Below are 21,312 nucleotides of genomic sequence, written 5' to 3' on the forward strand. Positions count from 1 at the left end.
GACCGTTGCACCTTTCATTTGAGACTAAGTTTGTCAAAATCGGTTCAGCCATCTCTGAGAAAAATGAGTGACATTTTTGGTCACATACACACACACATACACACACACATACATACATACACACATACATACACACACACAGACATTTGCCGAACTCGACGAACTGAATCGAATGGTATATGTCACTCGGCCCTCCGGGCCTCCGTTAAAAAGTTGGTTTTCAGAGCAATTGCAATACCTTTCTATTGAGAAAGGCAAAAAGGTAAAAATTTCGCTAAAATGTCTCTCAAATAACTTAACTTTGCAGTTCTAGGTCACCGACGGCCAAACAAACTTTCGTTGACTACATTGACCACCATAGACGGTTCCAGAAGTGCCCGGGAAAAGCGGCCATCTTTCATAACTAGCAAACTCATATCAGTTTCTCGAAAATGGTTGGGCCGATTTTCACAAACTTAGTCCCAAATGATAGCTATATTATCCCCACAGATGTCTGTCAAATTTCGCACGGATCGCTTGTATGGTTCCGGAAATATAGACTGAACGGTCCGGTCACACATGAAATTCCCATATAAGCCGGAACTCAAAATTTTTTTTCAAAGGGGGGACCCCATGAAATTTCAGAAATCGAATTCGTATTTTTGATGCCACATATCTTTAAAATGCATGAAACGTCGAGATTTAATGTTATCTCGAAAATTTTTTTTTATAAAAATCGACTCTTTGGGACTTTGCCGATTTCGCACCTTTTTGCCTTTCTCAATAGAAAGGTATTGCAATTGCTCTGAAAACCGACTTTTTAACGGAGGCCCGGAGGGCCGAGTGACATATACCATTCGATTCAGTTCGTCGAGTTCGGCAAATGTCTGTGTGTGTATGTATGTGTGTGTGTATGTGTGTATGTGTGTGTATGTGCGTCTGTGTGTGTGTACGCGAACACAATCTCACTCACTTTTCTCAGAGATGGATGAACCGATTTTTACAAACTTAGTCCCAAATGAAAGGTGCAACGTTCCCATAGGCTGCTATTGAATTTCTAATGGATCCGACTTCCTGTTCCGGAATTACAGGGTGATGAGTACGATCACGCAGAAAACGTCGATTTTAAGAAATTCTGCAATGAATGTATAATGGTGAAAATTTTTCCAAAATGTGACCACAACTGCTTCGATTTGTAGTACTAGGTCATTAACAGCCATTCAAAGTCTCTTTGGTCACATTGGCCACCATCATCGGTTCCGGAAGCCCCGGCGGAAGTATCCAAATTCAGAGTAACATTCACATTGGTTTCTCGGAGATGGCTAGACCGAATCAACCAAACTTAGTCTCAAATGAAAGATGTTGCGTCCCCGTAAATGGCTATTAAATTTTATCCCCAACCGACTTCCGGTTCCGGAGTTACGGGTTGTGGCGTGCGATCACATAGCAAATTGTGATTCAAACCGATACCCCGATGGAAGCAAAAAAGGTAAAAATTTCGCTAAAATGTCTCTCAAATAACTTAACTTTGCAGTTCTAGGTCACCGACGGCCAAACAAACTTTCGTTGACTTTCAGTTCAATATTACCGTGGCTGTTTTTTCTTTTTCAAAATTTTAGAACTCGAATAATGATTTATTTTCCTGTATATAGTTGTCATGTGATGTATGATAATAAAATGTAATATATGCATTTAAAAGTTTTTAATGAGTATAAACAACGCACACATTCTCGTGATTCATGATTGAGAAAGGCACAATTGCACCGCTAGGTGGATTAAAATAGGTTTTTCAGTTCAATATTACCATGGCTGTTTTTTCTTTTTCAAAATTTTCACATTCTCGTGATTCATGATTGAGAAAGGCACAATTGCACCGCTAGGTGGATTAAAATAGGTTTTTGCTTCCATCGGGGTATCGGTTTGAATCACAATTTGCTATGTGATCGCACGCCACAACCCGTAACTCCGGAACCGGAAGTCGGTTGGGGATAAAATTTAATAGCCACTTACGGGGACGCAATACCTTTCATTTGAGGTCAAGTTTAGTCGAATCGGTCTAGCCATCTCCGAGAAACCGATGTGACTGTAACTCTGAATTTGGATACTTCCGCCGGGGCTTCCGGAACCGATGATGGTGGCCAATGTGACCAAAGAGACTTTGAATGGCTGTTAATGACCTAGTACTACAAATCGAAGCAGTTGTGGTCACATTTTGGAAAAATTTTCACCATTATACATTCATTGAAGAATTTCTTAAAATCGACGTTTTCTGCGTGATCGTACTCATCACCCTGTAATTCCGGAACCGGAAGTCGGATCCATTAGAAATTCAATAGCAGCCTATGGGAACGTTGCACCTTTCATTTGGGACTAAGTTTGTAAAAATCGGTTCATCCATCTCTGAGAAAAGTGAGTGAGATTGTGTTCGCGTACACACACACAGACGCACATACACACACATACACACATACACACACACATACATACACACACACAGACATTTGCCGAACTCGACGAACTGAATCGAATGGTATATGTCACACGGCCCTCCGGGCCTCCGTTAAAAAGTCGGTTTTCAGAGCAATTGCAATACCTTTCTATTGAGAAAGGCAAAAAGGTGCGAAATCGGCAAAGTCCGAAAAAGTCGATTTTTATAAAAAAAAAATTTTTCGAGATAACATAAAATCTCGACGTTTCATGCATTTTAAAGATGTTTGGCATCAAAAATACGAATTCGATTTTTGAAATTTCATGGGGTCCCCCCTTTGAAAAAAAAATTTGAGTTCCGGCTTATATGGGAATTTCATGTGTGACCGGACCGTTCAGTCTATATTTCCGGAACCATACAAGCGATCCGTGCGAAATTTTACAGACATCTGTGGGGATAATATAGCTATCATTTGGGACTAAGTTTGTGAAAATCGGCCCAACCATTTCCGAGAAACTGATATGAGTTTGCTAGTTATGAAAGATGGCCGCTTTTCCCGGGCACTTCCGGAACCGTCTATGGTGGTCAATGTAGTCAACGAAAGTTTGTTTGGCCGTTGGTGACCTAGAACTGCAAAGTTAAGTTATTTGAGAGACATTTTAGCGAAATTTTTACCTTTTTTGCTTCCATCGGGGTATCGGTTTGAATCACAATTTGCTATGTGATCGCACGCCACAACCCGTAACTCCGGAACCGGAAGTCGGTTGGGGATAAAATTTAATAGCCATTTACGGGGACGCAACATCTTTCATTTGAGACTAAGTTTGGTTGATTCGGTCTAGCCATCTCCGAGAAACCAATGTGACTGTTACTCTGAATTTGGATACTTCCGCCGGGGCTTCCGGAACCGATGATGGTGGCCAATGTGACCAAAGAGACTTTGAATGGCTGTTAATGACCTAGTACTACAAATCGAAGCAGTTGTGGTCACATTTTGGAAAAATTTTCACCATTATACATTCATTGCAGAATTTCTTAAAATCGACATTTTCTGCGTGATCGTACTCATCACCCTGTAATTCCGGAACTGGAAGTCGGATCCATTAGAAATTCAATAGCAGCCTATGGGAACGTTGCACCTTTCATTTGGGACCAAGCTTGTAAAAATCGGTTCATCCATCTCTGAGAAAAGTGAGTGAGATTGTGTTCGCGTACACACACACAGACGCACATACACACACACATACACACACACATACATACACACACACAGACATTTGCCGAACTCGACGAACTGAATCGAATGGTATATGTCACACGGCCCTCCGGGCCTCCGTTAAAAAGTCGGTTTTCAGAGCAATTGCAATACCTTTCTATTGAGAAAGGCAAAAAGGTGCGAAATCGGCAAAGTCCGAAAAAGTCGATTTTTATAAAAAAAATTTTTTCGAGATAACATTAAATCTCGACGTTTCATGCATTTTAAAGATGTTTGGCATCAAAAATACGAATTCGATTTCTGAAATTTCATGGGGTCCCCCCTTTGAAAAAAAATTTTGAGTTCCGGCTTATATGGGAATTTCATGTGTGACCGGACCGTTCAGTCTATATTTCCGGAACCATACAAGCGATCCGTGCGAAATTTGACAGACATCTGTGGGGATAATATAGCTATCATTTGGGACTAAGTTTGTGAAAATCGGCCCAACCATTTTCGAGAAACTGATATGAGTTTGCTAGTTATGAAAGATGGCCGCTTTTCCCGGGCACTTCTGGAACCGCCTATGGTGGTCAATGTAGTCAACGAAAGTTTGTTTGGCCGTCGGTGACCTAGAACTGCAAAGTTAAGTTATTTGAGAGACATTTTAGCGAAATTTTTACCTTTTTTGCTTCCATCGGGGTATCGGTTTGAATCACAATTTGCTATGTGATCGCACGCCACAACCCGTAACTCCGGAACCGGAAGTCGGTTGGGGATAAAATTTAATAGCCACTTACGGGGACGCAATACCTTTCATTTGAGGTCAAGTTTAGTCGAATCGGTCTAGCCATCTCCGAGAAACCGATGTGACTGTAACTCTGAATTTGGATACTTCCGCCGGGGCTTCCGGAACCGATGATGGTGGCCAATGTGACCAAAGAGACTTTGAATGGCTGTTAATGACCTAGTACTACAAATCGAAGCAGTTGTGGTCACATTTTGGAAAAATTTTCACCATTATACATTCATTGCAGAATTTCTTAAAATCGACGTTTTCTGCGTGATCGTACTCATCACCCTGTAATTCCGGAACCGGAAGTCGGATCCATTAGAAATTCAATAGCAGCCTATGGGAACGTTACACCTTTCATTTGGGACTAAGTTTGTAAAAATCGGTTCATCCATCTCTGAGAAAAGTGAGTGAGATTGTGTTCGCGTACACACACACAGACGCACATACACACACACATACATACACACACACATACATACACACACAGACATTTGCCGAACTCGACGAACTGAATCGAATGGTATATGTCACTCGGCCCTCCGGGCCTCCGTTAAAAAGTCGGTTTTCAGAGCAATTGCAATACCTTTCTATTGAGAAAGGCAAAAATAAAATGAATAAGTGAACGTCTGTGCTTCAATGTGCTCCACAGATTTTTAAAAATTGCAAGGATTTCCACAGATTTCGCTACAACGCGCAGATTTCCACAGTTTTCAATGCACAGATTAGCACGGATTTCTCAATGTTTGACCTCATGCAACAACAAAAAATAAAAATAAATGTCATGACTTCTTGTTTGGAAACAAACCTACGTTTTCCTTGAGATTTGCACAGATTTTTACATTTGCTGTGCAGATTTCAAACCATTTTACCTGGCATCTCTACAGTCGATAATTGCTTTCCAAATGCGCAACACCATGAATACCCGAGCAAATTCTCATGGGCTCAAACATCATATAACCCCTAAAACGAACGAATATGGTCCGTTACAAATTTTACAACTATCAAAACACCATTAAATGGTCTCAATAACCCATAGATACTCCAGAATATGGTTTTTGCACGGTATCAACCGGACCATGGCGATGGTGTTTTCATGGGTTTACCTAACAAACCATTATAAACGCTATTAAAATACCATATAATGGGGTGAATCTGGACCATGAACATGGGAGTTAGATTGCGTAAAAAACAAACAGCCCACCCCTGAGTCGATTTCTAGTCCCACCAGGATTTTCCACTCCAAATTTGAGCCAAATCGAACAAGTTTAGCTACCGGACTAACGTGCTTGAAGTTTGTATGGTATTTTTCGACAATTTACATAGAGAAGACCCACTTGCTCACATTTTCAGCGCTAGGTGGCACTGTATACACTAGATTATCACCAAAAGTGGAACGTAAGAAGATAATTCTATTATGTACAACTTTTTCGAAGACTACAAAGCAATCCGACTCTAACAGGAAAAGTTATTTATCTTTTAACGAAGTGATGTCAGAGTTAGTTTTACACGGGGCCCAACAGCGCTTGATGAACATGATGGTAGTGGCTCAAAAAGTGAAATTAACGAACTTATTTGTTTTGCTGAATTAGTGAAAAATGGTAATATATGAGATGAGCCATATTTTGGTTGTAAACAGTTAGTTCCACATTTCACCGCAAAGAGGGCGCCAACACTGACTTTTAAAAGGAGGGAGAAAAAACGTAGGTGTCCTCTAGAAAGTTGTAGAATAGGCTTTTTGTAATAATTCTACTGAATACGTCAACTCGCTGTCTTGTATTGCAACCGGTTTATGTGCCCTCGAAACTCTGTGAATAGACCACTAGTGAAAAATTGTTCCTGAGCCTGAAGGATAACCCTTTCGCAAATGAGTGGCTAGGACCGTATATAAAAGGAGGAGCTAGTGTTCTAGTAAAATACGCGGATCGATATTTTTTGAAGGAATTTCCTCATAGTGTTAGTCTGTTAGTCTGTGATATTATGGCCAAATTTTTTTTTAGCCGAACCCACCTGGATTTGGTTTTACAATGCCACATACTACCAAAAAAGTGGATATTCCATCGAAATTGCGATATCATCTAATTTTGGTGGCCTATTTCAGAAATTTTGACTCTACATGAGGTATTTTTCAGTAGTAAAATCATAATTTTCAACCTGGATTAAATTTTTTTCAGAAATGTCCCCTTCGCATTTTTTTAAACATGCTTGAAAATATTCTTTATGAAATTATTTTCGCGTGCACCAATCTATATATATAAAAATCAATGTATGTTTGTATGTATGTCCGCTAACTACTTCTAAACTACAAGTCCGATCTTGATGAAATTTGGTATACGTATTCTTTCCCCCATGAAGATGTTCATGGCATGGTTTTTTGGGAAGGGGGGGGGGGGGGGGTACACTGAGTTTAAGAGGGCGGGGGGTGTTTTTTAGGCAAATAATTATTTATATCTCCAAATTTATTAGTATTTGACATATTTATTTCTCCCACTGAGCCGATGGTTGATAGGAGTGGACCACGAAAGAGGGGGGGGGGGGGGAGAAGAGAGTTCTGAAGTAAACCTTATCTATTCATTCAATGTGATTATTAGCGATGAATAAAATTTTGACGTAAGTATTTCTTCCACTAAGGAGATGGTCATGGGGTGGTTTTTGTGCACGACTGGGAGGGTGAGAAGTACCTAAGCCGAGGAAAAGGAGAGGAGGGGGGTGTACTGAAGAACTTTTTTTAGCTACATATATTATATAGGATTTGGCATAAGTATTTCTTCCACCAAGAAGGTGGACATGATTGTTGGTTTCGGAATCTGAAGGAGAGGGAGGGTTTCTGTTGCAATATCTGTTAATTACTTCAAAAATCTACAATTTTGTTGCCTGTATGTTTACCAGCACATAAATGGAATGGCAAGAATTTATTTGATAGAGATCTATTACGCGAATGACAGCATAATACTGATGAATTGCAATAATTTGTCGAAAATTAAATTGAAAATTGCACTGGCGATCGCTTCATCTGAAGTTAAATCAACATTGCTGGAAGATGGACGAACAGCTCTGCCCTAAAATACGTAAAAACGTTACAATATCAATAAAAATTCGGGTGTTAGCAAAATGCTGAAAGAATGCAACACTGTTATATAGGACGAATTCACGATGACCCATAAAAGGGACCAATCGTATATTTGGTGACGTGGTCGGCGATCTTTGTCAAATTTTACCCGTTAGTCGACACCTACTGATGAAATCAGTTCTTGCTTAAGGGGGTAGCATTATTGTTGAAAAAAATATCGTACTCAAAAAAAATGGCGATTCCGAGAGTGTTAGTTTTTTTTTTTTTTTTTTTTTTTTTTTTTTTTATTTCGATTATAGAGGTTTTAACCTTAAGGTCATTCGCCTCTTCGGGTTAGAAAAATCTCTTATGAAAAATTTCTAACCCTATGTGCGGGGTCGGGACTCGAACCCAGGTGCGCTGCGTACAAGGCAATCGATTTACCAATACGCTACGCCCACCTATTAGTCTATTCAGTCCATAGTGCAACATTTAAGCAATATTTTCATAAATGTTCACCGCAAAATATTGAAAATTGGGTGTGTTACAGTGAATCTTCAGGAGACAGGCATTTTTAGCTGCAGAATGCTACGAAAAATTTAAATATGAAGAAAAAATAAAAGCTTCGATCAATACCTGGGGATATGTAGAAGAACTGTGCAAACCTTGAAAGCGATTGGTCCAATATATTTTGATTTATGATGTACACCACAAAGCAAGTTTTCAACGAGATACCTGTAGAGATTCTCTGTCACTGGCTCAATTTTCAGTATTCTGCTATGATATTTGAAGTAATATTATTCAATTGTGCAGTGAATATATGGAAAGTGAATGAATATTCTAACACTCTCTGTATCACCAAAATATTTTTTTGAATGCGCCATTTTTTATGAATTAACTTTAGCCACGTCCATCAACACTCCGTTATGTCTTCGTTTCATTGGAAATATGTTTCGAAAACAGAACTTTTCACTATATGTGCATTCTTTTATTGAATGATTCTTATAGTCACCTTCGCAGGTCAATTCGCCAAAAAAGTTAGATATATGAATTGGGAAAATGTTAATCGATGCAACAATAAATTCGACCACATTTCCACATGATTTTGTAAAATAATACAATCCGTTGAAGAATTAATCGATTGCGTATATTGACTTCAATTTCATACACTACTCCATCCAAAATAAAATCGATGGAAATTCTGTTACGCATATAAATCTATGGATTATCGTGCTGAATTATTTCATTCAGTCGATCCACCATGCTTTCAGGAGTATTGATTTTATACGTAACCTACCCAGCAGTCTCCATCAGACGAGGGTTTTTATATTTAATCGAAAGAAAAAAGTTCTTTCTATGAATTTTTGCGATTAAGGAAGTTGCTTAAGGTGTAAATTGACCTAAAAATATTCGAAAATAGACAATAACTTTGTTGTTTCGAGAGCTACAGAACTTTATAGAAGACACTTTTAATAATAAAAAGTAACCGTAAAAAGTTATATTCGAAAAACTGTTTTAAGGGGTCTATCCCAAGTAAACCTACATATCTCGCTACAGTTACTATATAGAGCTTTAGTATCCTCAGTAAAGTATCTCACAATAATATTTTCTAGAACTTTACTGAAGACAGCGAGCTTCTAGCAAAATTATTTGGGGAAATAAATTTTCTATCTCACTTTTAGAGGATTACTCACTCAATTCATTATATCAAAATATGCATCTATATTTTTTATCTAGAAACTTCTTCGAAAAAATCCATTCTCCAAAACCAATGATTCAGGAGTTATTGAATTTTGATTGTGAAAACGTCGTTTTGCAACACTGTGCACCGCATGTGTTGCAATTGAAACTTTGTGTGCCTATTATATTAGTTACTGCGCAACATCGACCCACCACAACTGTGCTTTGGTTGAAAAATTTCATTTAAGCGACCATTGTAACTAGAAAATATAAAGGAGCAGATGTACTGCTACCTCGAATTCGAATGATACCAAGGAATTTCAAACGATTGTGTGTAGGAAAACAGAGCAATTTATTTAATTGTGCTCCAGGTGGTCAAACTAAGAACATTGTCTATCCGCGAGAATTACAATAAGTTTCTTCTTAGTTACAAAAATATTTGTTATTTTTAGTATATTTAAAATATTTCGTTTAGTCGAAGCGGGTGTAGCGAAGCACACCGGGTTACAGCTAGTTTTAGATAAAAATATTTTAAAAGGACCTATTTTTATTCAATATTGCTCATAACTTCGGTTCTAAAAGTGATGTCTCAATTCTTATATTATGAAAAAATTGTCTTGATTGGCTTCACAAGTTGTCTGAAGACACCTTTTACGAGAAATAAAAAATAAAAATGATAGAGCAAAAACAGTTTTTGTTAGGACACCCTAAGTTGCTCAATTAAAATAGCAAGAAAGTAAAAAAAAATTGAGATTCAACTATGACGTCTTCCGCAAAGTTGCTTGGTATAAGTTCCGCTACAATGTTGCTGAAGACTGTATTCTATCTCTTCACATTCAGAAAATCATTTTGTTGAGCACCCTAACAATAAGAGCCACCTTACAACCACCTACATCTGGAGATGGCGTATTCGGTACTGATTATTTGTGCTGAAGACATCGTAACTATAAAATATAAGGTTTGGCCACAAACATTTTTGTTTTCCTAAATTGTGAATTTGGACCACTGTGCAATGTGGGTAGGAAAGTTAGGTTGGTACGATGGGGTTGGATTGAGTTCGACACATCAGGATGCGACGTATATGTGTTGCTTGTGAGTTTGTGAATTGGGGTAAATTAACAAATTTGAGATAATTTTTCAATTAAAGGGGTTTTTTACTCATGAAAGGACGTAATTTTTCGTGAAAAATAGCAATTTTTATTTCAAATGAGTAAAAAAACCCTCAATAGAATAATTATATTAAAAACTCAAAGAAGAGGTTAGTTATTTTTTACATAGAATGTGTATACAAAGTTTGAAAGAAATCGGCTAAGTGGTTTTTGAATAGAAGTTAACACCGCAAATCGTGTTATTCTAGAGACGTTCTTCAAAAAGCTTCGTCACCGAGTCGCTTGTCGATATTTTCGCATAGAAAAATTACAGAATGTTATTGAAATGATTAATTATAATGTTCAAAAGTTTTGATAAATTCGCTTCAGCCAATTTTTTTCTTCATGCTGAAACCCTTAACCCACCCCTCCCCACCTCCTTAGACAAACTGGGAGTGTATTTTTGAAAAATTCGCTGCGTGTGAAATTGAAAACTCAAAGTTTATGCATTTCAGCGATACATAACTACATAACGTTTCGAAATACTTGATAAAAATTTAGAGAAGCTGGAGATTTCAAAATCAAGCGATTTTTATTGTAAGATAAAATTCGCGCACGGAAGCAAGATTCCTAGATAATAATTTGTGAAGCTTGGGATTTCTCAAGAAAAAGAGTTTTTTCTTTCAGAAAGATGGGATTCGTAGGCACAAAAATTTGAAATTGAAACACATAATTGTCTAAAATAAATTTATTGTTCTTGGTATAAAAAATACTACCACATAGTCCACACAGTAATAAAACGCAAAAAAGATCCTTTGGTACGGTAAAACACTGCAGTGCACTGTTATGGATTTTTATATTCTGGTTCGACAGAATTGGTAATCGATGCTCAGTCCACATGTTGCGATCGCATAACGACATTTTATTCGTGGTTCAAGCTCGATCATTTGAATCATATATACATAACAACACAATTATAAATTTAATATTATCCAATCACAATACCCGGTGGTGCCGGAAACCATTTCTTGGTCGTTCGATAGGGTCGTTGATTAGCGTAGTAGTACGGGTTCGAAGCATAAGATGTTTCAGCTATTGGCACGTTTTGCTCGATGAAATTCCCTTCTGAGATTTGGTTCGATAAATTCTCAATGCTGTCGACGTCACTCACATCTGAATAAAGCGACATGCATGGCGCGGCGGACGCTGATTTAGCCATCAGAGCTGCAAACACCACCAGTAGTATTAAAGCACAAGTCGAAACAGAGTTCATTGTTTTTTTTTGAATTTTTATCAACGTTGCGAAACTGAAATTGCTATTCGATATATTGTAAAAAAGCGACTGAACTCGATAGTCCATCGGCACAAGAAATTTATATAAACTGCGCACAATCTACCCAAATATTTCATTTGAGTGGAATGGTGCTAATGGACAATTCTTGCTAAGCGCGCGACACTATTTACACATGGGTTTCCAACAAACAAATTTATGTGCTGATTCAATTGGAAGCTGGAAGCTCAAATCGATGATGTCTTCGTTAACAGGCTGTATAAACTGAACTTTGTGCCGCTTGATTCACTACCAAGCAGAAAGTAGACGTTATGAAACAATAAGCATTAGATATTTAATCAGTAAGTAACAGGCTCTTGCTTTTTTTAATTAAAACTAAATTATTGTGGGTACACACCGATCACTATAATAATTAAGAAAAACGTTTTTAATCCACCTAACAGTGTGATGAGACATTTCTTATAACTCTTATCACTCTCTTCGGATATTATATCGTTTGAGAACATTTAGAACTTGATGCTTCGCGATGTTTTTGATAACACATACTACATGGGATAATGGCAGAACCGCTCAAATCAGCATAGGACAATATCAGTGCTAGAAATCTCAAACCAAATCAATGGGAAAGCGAAAAAATGGCCCATAAAATAGACATACCAACGAATTACTGTTAATGCTCTGTTAATAAAATATCTATATTGTGGTGGGAAAACTGAATTTTCCTAAAGGGGTTATATATTGTACTGAGCCAAAAAAATCGAATTTTTTTTTTTGAATCGTTTCGAAGTTTATACTTTACTCAAATTTCCAACGCGACTGAGAACTAAGAAAATTTTAATGAAATCGCAGCTCCTGATATCACGCTATCTCTGAAGTGCATGCGTGCATAGTTTCAAATTTTACTTCGACATCGACTTTTTCTAAAGGTGAGTTCCCAGTAGTATCCTTGATTTGAATTATTATCGCTAATCCTAATGCCAAAGAACAAATAAAAACCTCACGAAAACGAACCGTTCGGAAAAATCATCATCATTACTGGAATTTTCATTTTCACGAAACTTTTCGATAACCTTCCGTTACTTGCGTTAATGCACTGGGTGCACAGTGCTCTGAAAATCTAGCGAAATCATCTTAGGGCACCAGCGGGTCTGTAAAGAATACTTAAAATTAATTTCTATTCCATAATTTTCAGTTCAGCAATTCGAGAGATCGTGCTCACCGCAAGCCATGAAAAATAGACTACTTTGTGAAGCGATGGTCACTATTTATTAAAAAATCACGGTTAAATAAAAAATTAAACTATTAAAAAATTTCAAATAGTTTATAATTTTCACAAACTTATTAGGAAAAATTGTTTAATAAGCTTTCGTAATATTATGTAGGAAAAAAGCTGAAAATTTCAGTATTTTCTCTATCTGCAACATATAAACCCTTAAGTATACCAATTAATTGGTATACGAATTGGAATAGGTTCGCCAAATTTTGGAAGAAGTCTATAAAATAACCCCTTGAAAACTACCTAAAAATTGTTGTAGTTCGATGCAATAAAAAAATCTCCAAAAAAGAAATGTACCTATTAATGTGAAACACAGCGAATAATACATACAATAAAGACCCATTTTTATCAGTCTCATGGTGTATTTTAGGCTGACAAAATCGGGACATTGACTAAATCGGGCAATTTTTTTTTCTTTATAATAAACTGAAGCTGTTAAAATATTCTTCTCGTCCCTTGATGTAGTCTGATAACTATTTCTGATTATGATGAACTTTTTATTTTCGCATATTTCGCATATCTTCATGATAAGGAAAACATGCTCAAGAAAGGATTTACTCGAATTCAGTCTTGTTCGTCTGCTAGAGCCCATCAAACATATATTCATATTTGGCTGATAAAATCGGGGTTTCAATGTGTTATAATAGATATTCAGCATTCGAAGAAGTTTCTTTTGAACGAGTGTAGAACGACTTTGTCTCTACTTACTTGAAATCAGCGGCGTAGCCAGAAATTCGGTTTGGTGAAAATCGATCTTACTGTCCAAACGGCATAATTCCGAAACCGTAATTTTTGAAGTTTTAAAATTATGCAGAATTAATTTTTCAGAAAATAGTAACAGAGTTCGTGTCTTTAGCGAATTTGTTGAGACTTTATTGTAGTCATGAATATTAACCTGAGAAAATTCACCATGAATACTTCTTGGACGATATACCGTCAACGTTGTTTAACGTTTGTAAAACTCATCGAAGATACTAACCCTCCGAAATTGGCGGTTTCAAAATGATGCTATCTTGACCTTAAATTACTGTTTTTGAACATTTAACCTATACATATAATTGGTCATACAACAAAAATCAAATGCTCATCAAAATCGATCAGGACCTGCTAGAATCGAATGGAAATCGTCATTTTTCATAAATTTCTCTCTACATTCGGAAAGCGTTATCCTCGTTATTAATCATATTACGTTTTCGTCTCAACTCGACGCATTCCCAAATCAAATATTAATATTGACAAGAAAAACACTACACTAACTATAGTGTTTTCCAGGATGCTTTTCAATACTGGCTGTGTAAGGGTTAGAACTCGACGCATTCCCAAAATAAAAACCTGTTTTAATCCACCTAGCGGTGCAGTTGTGCTTGTCTCATTTGTCCAGACTACGATTCCATGGCTGGTTATGTTCAATACAATGGTGGAAATGAATATTACATGTTCAGTACGATTTGCACATACATACAATGGATCGACAGCCACGATCTTGAGATACTATGTGATATTGAAACATCGCTTGAAACCAGCGGCGGATCATGGAGAAAGAACCGGGAGGTCCAGGTCTTGCCGAAAATTTTCAACTTGTTAAGAAATTTTAAACTAGTTTTAATTTTAAAGTAGCAACCCCTCCGGGCCGGTATGATTGACGATTTTTGGAGTGATTGCATAACCTTTCTATATGAGAAAAGCAAAAATGTACCAAAGTCTAAAGAAGTCAATTTTTGTCAAACATCTCAATGTTTCATGCATTTTAAAGTCATTTGGCATCAAAAATACAAATTTGATTTTGAAAATTTTTCATTTCAGTGTTTATATGGGAATTTTCTGTGTGATTGGACTCTTCAACTCGAAACTCCGGAACCGGAAGTCCAATCAATAAAAATTCAATAGCAGCCGATGAGAAGGTTGTACCTTTCATTTGAGACTAACTTTGTGCAAATCGATCCAGCCATCTCTGATTAACAGAGGTCACATTTTTTTCCACATACACACACAGACATTTTCCAATCTCGAGGAACTCAGTCGATTGGCATATGACACTCGGCCCTCCGGGTCGGGATTAGATTGACGAATTTTAGAGTGAATGAGAAAGGCAAAAACATTTTTAGCAAATGTTGAAAGTTATGCATTTTTTTGGTGAGCAGTTCTATGTTTCATAGACATTAAATCAATTTTACCTTCACTTCCTATTAAATAAAGACCCTTATGACAGTACATCTCTACAAAAGCGAGATCAATTTGAAAAGAAATCTGAGGATTATGATTGATTGCAGAACTCTGGAATTTTCTATTGGAATGTTTTCAGGCAGAAATTTGATATTGATGCTATTAGACAACTGTGAAATCAAGACCAATAGATCAGTTACATATCAGGACCCCATTCCGACAATTTATCAAAAGTCCTCATGATGTTTACAACAACAGGTTATCAATCTACGGATCAGATAATTGTTATTGTAATATTGAATTAAATCAGTCAGCATCCATAAATTTTCAATTTCAATCCAATTTTTTTTTTTTGGGTGTGTTGGGGGCGGGGGGGTTGTATTGTCTTAAACCTCGAAGCCTTCTCTTGGCTACGCCGTTGCTTGGAGTTATTAATTTCGCTTTTCATTTTTCGATATGTTTCAGATCGATCCGATGGTTATAAGTTAGAAAAATTGCAGTGAGAAGGTTCGTACAAATGAACATTTTTGCACTGATAAGTTATCAAGTTCCTTCCAGACAACTTGGAAGTGTTCGGTGATTATTTCTAGCGGTTGTAGATAGAAAAATGAAATACAAAATTCGATTTATCGAAAAAATGTTTGGCTTATTTCAATGGATTATAAAATAAATAGACGATAAAGAGTAATCCACAAACAACTAGCCATAACTTTTAAAGTATTCAAAATAGATATTTGAAGTCTTCAGTAAAGTTATTCGCAAAAGTAAGAGCTACAAATTTGCTGAAGGCATCATTTCGATATAATCACTTCCAAGAAAATTTGTGAAAATATCTCACTCATAGGGGGATTAATCAGCAAAAGCACAATACTAAAAGAAAGGACATATTGCCTCCATTAAATTCTCCGAAGATACTATTGACCTAAAATAAGCCGTTTTGGCGTTAAAAATAGATTACATGTTTTTGGTCATATTTCTGGCAATGGGAAATGATAAAAATCTTTCGTCCGCATTTAATGTTAAATATCTCTTTTGATAATAGTCCGATTTCAACAATATATAGCTTGTTCGAAAGGTATTCGTTAAAGCTATCTAAAAACATATAAATTGGTAATCTTTATTGTCAATTTCGGCAGATAATTTAAAAAAAACTGCAAAAAACGCCATTTTTACGCATTCAAACATTCATATCTTGGAAACTAAACATCAGAATCAAAAACAAATTAATAGCGTTCATACTGTTTTTTAGTTCTTTCATTTAAATTTGGATAAGATCGGTTCAGCCATTGCTGAGAAACACGAATGAGAATTTGTCCGTTACATACACACACACACAGACACACACACACACACACACACACACACACACACAGACATTGTCCCAAATCGTCGAGCTGAGTCGATTGGTATATAAGACTCGGCCCTCCGGGCCTCGGAAAAAATCTTGAAAGTTTGAGCGAATTCTATACATTTCTTTTATAAGAAATGTAAAAATGGGATAATCACCCTACTCGTGTTTAGGGGAATCCACCTAATGAGACATTCATCACGCATGTTTTATTATTGTTTTATTTTTTAAGAACGCAGCAAAACTATTAATATCCTTATATTTAGACAATTTACACATTCGCTAGACACATTGTCATTAACTGAAATAACAACCGTCTTGCTAATTGGATGATCGACAGATTGTGATTCAAAATGCTGTAAACAACTTTTTTCGCCGATTTTTTAATTGATGATCCTGCCAATCCGATGCAAAACTGACTCAGTCATCTCTTCGTTAAAAAATTATAAGCTCCAGTTTGATTGATTTGCAATCTTCGACAATATTGTACACAATAAAACTCTCTGTATTTTGCTTCCATTGATTTCTGATTTAATCATACACTCCTAGCTTCATACGGTAAAAATGCAAGCGATTGGATATTTTCCATGCGAATTGACCGAAAACCCCACAAATCTCAAGCACGTTGCTCCGGTAGCTAGACTTTTCCAAGTTTTTTCAAGTTTGGAAGGCAGAACTATGAAACGATTCAAAGTCTTTTTTCGCACTCTAGTATACACACTTCTTAAAAGTGAATGATAACGTCGAATCGGTCCGGAGCTATTGCTGCGTTTTTAAACCATGGGGCAAGTGCACTGAAGGCTTCCAAGTGATTTAATGTGAAGATGCGTTTTTATCACACAAAAAGCCATATCAAAATATTAATCTATAAGATATGAATAGTGTAATGTTACCTGTCATACATGCTTTCGCAGATGATATATTTATTCTAGCAAGAACAATAGAGGAAATAGAAAGAATAATTAAATTATTTAAGGTTGGACTAAAAAGGTCGGGTTAGAAATAAATTCAAATAAAAGCCAATGATAAATCCGAGAACCGGAATTGATAGGAATACCCCAGAAAAATTTAAAATATATAAAGCAAAATACAGTGTAGTGAAGAATATGAGATATGTAGGAACTTAATCATAAAATTTTGAAGACGATACAAACCAACATGGAAATCGGCACCACTTGTATACAAAACATTTCTGAAGGTAGTATTTCAATGCGCACATTTTTAAGTCGTTAAATTTACAAATTGGCTTGTACTGTTGACGAGACTTATAGTAGTATGTGGTGCATTGGTCGGTTTAGTGTTATTCTTAACTTGTATAATGTGAGTAGTTTTAACAAGATTCTTTTTGTAATAAAACTAAACACAATCGGCATCCTATTTCGGAATACACCATATTTTTTCTGTCAATTATCATCACTTTTTCCTAACAGGTGATCGAGTCTACAGAGCGGGAAAATTCCCTGGAGGTTTACTAATTCGTGATTCTCGCGTTCAAAACAGGTGCGTTGTTACATTGCATCTTGTGAAAGGAATTGTTGTTGTGGTAGGGTTTTGTTATAGAAAACGCGTTATTGGTAGTTTTGCCCTCGTTTATTGTGAGGTTTAAGATTTTTTTCAGTCCAATTTACCAATACAGTTTGTTTACAAGCAATCCCAATTGCTTTTCACTGTCCTAATACACCTCGCCACAAACCCCCTGTAGCAGCTGAATCATTCCATCGAAAATTTGAAATGAACAAATGCGAAAAAGCTCCACCACGAACTACAATTTTCCACAACGAACAACTGTTCGCAATTTTCACTATTTAAAAGAAACTAAAAAAATCTTCCACATGAAGAAGACATTGTATGAACTGGGCACAAGTTATCAACGTAGGATTATTTCTATGATTTGTATTACACCGAACAGACGAATCAGTAGGGGAGAGTGAGGACACTTAATCCCTGGGATTATTTGATTCCCTGGCCATATCTCATAATCTATACGCATAAAGTTAACACAACATAAAAAGAAAATGAAATATTTTGTCGTTTATGATGTTTAAAAAAGAAAGCTGATGTATTACTTTTGGTTTAGAACAGTTGTACAATATTTTAAAAAATATGTGTTTAAATCCATCTTTAAGAAATTTTACAAATTTTTGGAACGATTGTATGAGATCGCCGAACTAATTATTTATGAATATTTTCAAACACGATTACTTTCTAGAGGATTTTGTTTAGAAAAAAACGTTTTTCGAATAAAAAGTTTCACAACCCAACAAAAAAAAATTTTTGTTCACCTTATACTACAGGTATCCTTGATCCCTGTAACACTGGGTATTCTTGATCTCTATCATTAGTTCTCTCATATACTTTCAAAATGTATAGAAATAGAAAAACGCTTTTAATCCACCTAACAGTGTGATGAGACATTTCTTATAACTCTTATCACTCTCTTCGGATATTATATCGTTTGAGAACATTTTGAACTTGATGCTTCGAGATGTTTCTGATAACACATACTACATGGGATAGTGGCAGGACGCAGAGAATCGCTCAAATCAGCATAGGACAACATCAGTGCTAGAAATCTCAAACCAAATCAATGGGAAAGCGAAAAAATGGCCCATAACATAGACATATCAACGAATTATTGTTAATGCTCTGTTAATAAAATATCTAAATTGTGGTGGGAAAACTGAATTTTCCTAAAGAGGTTATATATTGTACTGAGAGAAAAAAATCGATTTTTTTTTTGAATCGATTTGAAGTTTATACTTTACTCAAATTTCCAACACGACTGAGAACTAAGAAATAAATGCTTTTTCTTGAAAAGGGCGATACTAGCAGTGATACCATTCAAAGAAAATCAACAGTGAATATTTCCAGACTTGGTTTTATTTCCTATTTAAGAACTATTGTGTTTTTTACATCCTAGATTGCATGATTTAGTGATCGAAACCCAATACTTCATAAAGTATTTGAAATTATTAAATTAAAATTTGTTTTTGCTATTGGAATTGACAAAATGATAGTATCGCCCCTTTGGCTACTGTTTACTTTTTCGGTCCCACCTATCAGCATTAAAGTATCCCCCTTACGTTTTTGTACCTTAACTACCGTTCTACACCACCGATTTCGTCCGTGTTTTTTCAATAGCGATCATTGTTACTATTTACAGCTGGTATCAGCTTGATAATCCTAAAAAATACCAAAAAAAAAAAACAGTTTCGCTTTTAAACTGCTAGCAAAAAAAGTATCGCCCTGTTTGTTAAAATACAGTTTCGCCCGTTGTATTTTTTGCTGTAGCAAATATCGTATAATCCAATTTTTTAGGTAAATTTGTTGCGTTTCAAAGCCCTCATTCGCATGTATGAAAAAAGCCTTATGTTTACATTTGTAAGTATCGCCCTTTTCCCAAAAAAGCGTTGAAATGAAATCGCAGCTCGTGATATCACGCTATCTCTGAAGTGCATGCGTGCATAGTTTCAAATTTTACTTCGATATCGACTTTTTCTAAAGGTGACTTCCCAGTAGTATCCTTGATTTGAATTATTATCGCTAAGCCTAATGCCAAAGAACAAATAAAAACCTCACGAAAACGAACCGTTTGGGAAAATCATCATCATTACTGGAATTTTCATTTTCACGAAACTTTTCGATAACCTTCCGTCACTTGCGTTAGTGCACTGGGTGCACAGTGCTCTGAAAATCTAGCGAAATCGTCTTAGGGTACCAGCGGGTCTAATTCAGAGCTATCTGCGCGGCAAGTTAACTCTGTAAATAATGCTAAAAATTTCTATTCCATAATTTTCAGTTCAGCAATTCGAGAGTGCTCACCGCAAGCCATGAAAAATAGACTACGTTGTGAAGCGATGGTCACTATTTATTAAAAAATCAAGGTAAAATAAAAAAATTAAACTTTAAAAAAATTTTTAATAGTTTATAATTTTAGGAAAAATTGTTTAATAAGCTTTCGTAATATTGTGTAGGAAAAAAGCTGAAAATTTCAGTATTTTCTCTATCTGCAACATATAAACCCTTAAGTATAACAATTAATTGGAATAGGTTCGCCAAATTTTGGAAGAAGTCGATAAAGTAACCCCTTGAAAGCTACTTAAAAATTGTTGCAGTTCGATGCAATAAAAAAATCCCCAAAAATGTAATGTACCTATTAATGTGAAACACAGTGAATAATACATACAATAAAGACCCATTTTTATCAATCTCATGGTGTATTTTAGGCTGACAAAATGGGGACATTGACTAAATCGGGCATTTTTTTCTTTATAATAAACTGAAGCTGTTAAAATATTCTTCCCGTCCCTTGATGTAGTCTGAAAACTATTTCTGATTATGATGAACTTTTTATTTGTGCATATTTCCATCTTCATGATAAGGAAAACATGCTCAAGAAAGGTTTTACTCGAATTCAGTCTTGTTCGCCTGCCCATCAAACATATGTTCATATTTGGCTGATAAAATCGTGGTTTCAATGTATTATAATAGATATTCAGCATTCGAAGAAGTTTCTTGTGAACGAGTGTAGATCGACTTTGTTTCTACTTACTTGAAGTTAGCGGCGTAGCCAGAAATTCGGTTTGGTGGGGGTTTGGCGAAAATCTATCTTACTGTCCAAACGGCATAATTCCGAAACCGTAATTTTTGAAGTTTTAAAATTATACAGAATTAATTTTTCAGAAAATAGTAACAGAGTTCGTGTCTTTAGCGAATTTGTTGAGACTTTATTGTAGTCATGAATATTAATCTGAGAAAATTCACCATAAATACTTCTTGGACGATATACCGTCAAAATTATTTTACCAAATAATGCGCTGTGTAACGTTTGTAAAACTCATCGAAGATACTAACCCTCCGAAATTGGCGGTTTCAAAATGATGCTATCTTGGCCTTAAATTACTGTTTTTAAACGTTTGACCTATACTTATAATTGGTCATACAACAAAAATCAAATGCTCATCAAAATCGATCAGAACCTGCTAGAGTCGAATGGAAATCGACATTTTTCATAAATTTCTC

This window comes from Topomyia yanbarensis, chromosome 2 (genome assembly GCF_030247195.1).
Source record: "Topomyia yanbarensis strain Yona2022 chromosome 2, ASM3024719v1, whole genome shotgun sequence".
Taxonomy (NCBI): domain Eukaryota; kingdom Metazoa; phylum Arthropoda; class Insecta; order Diptera; family Culicidae; genus Topomyia; species Topomyia yanbarensis.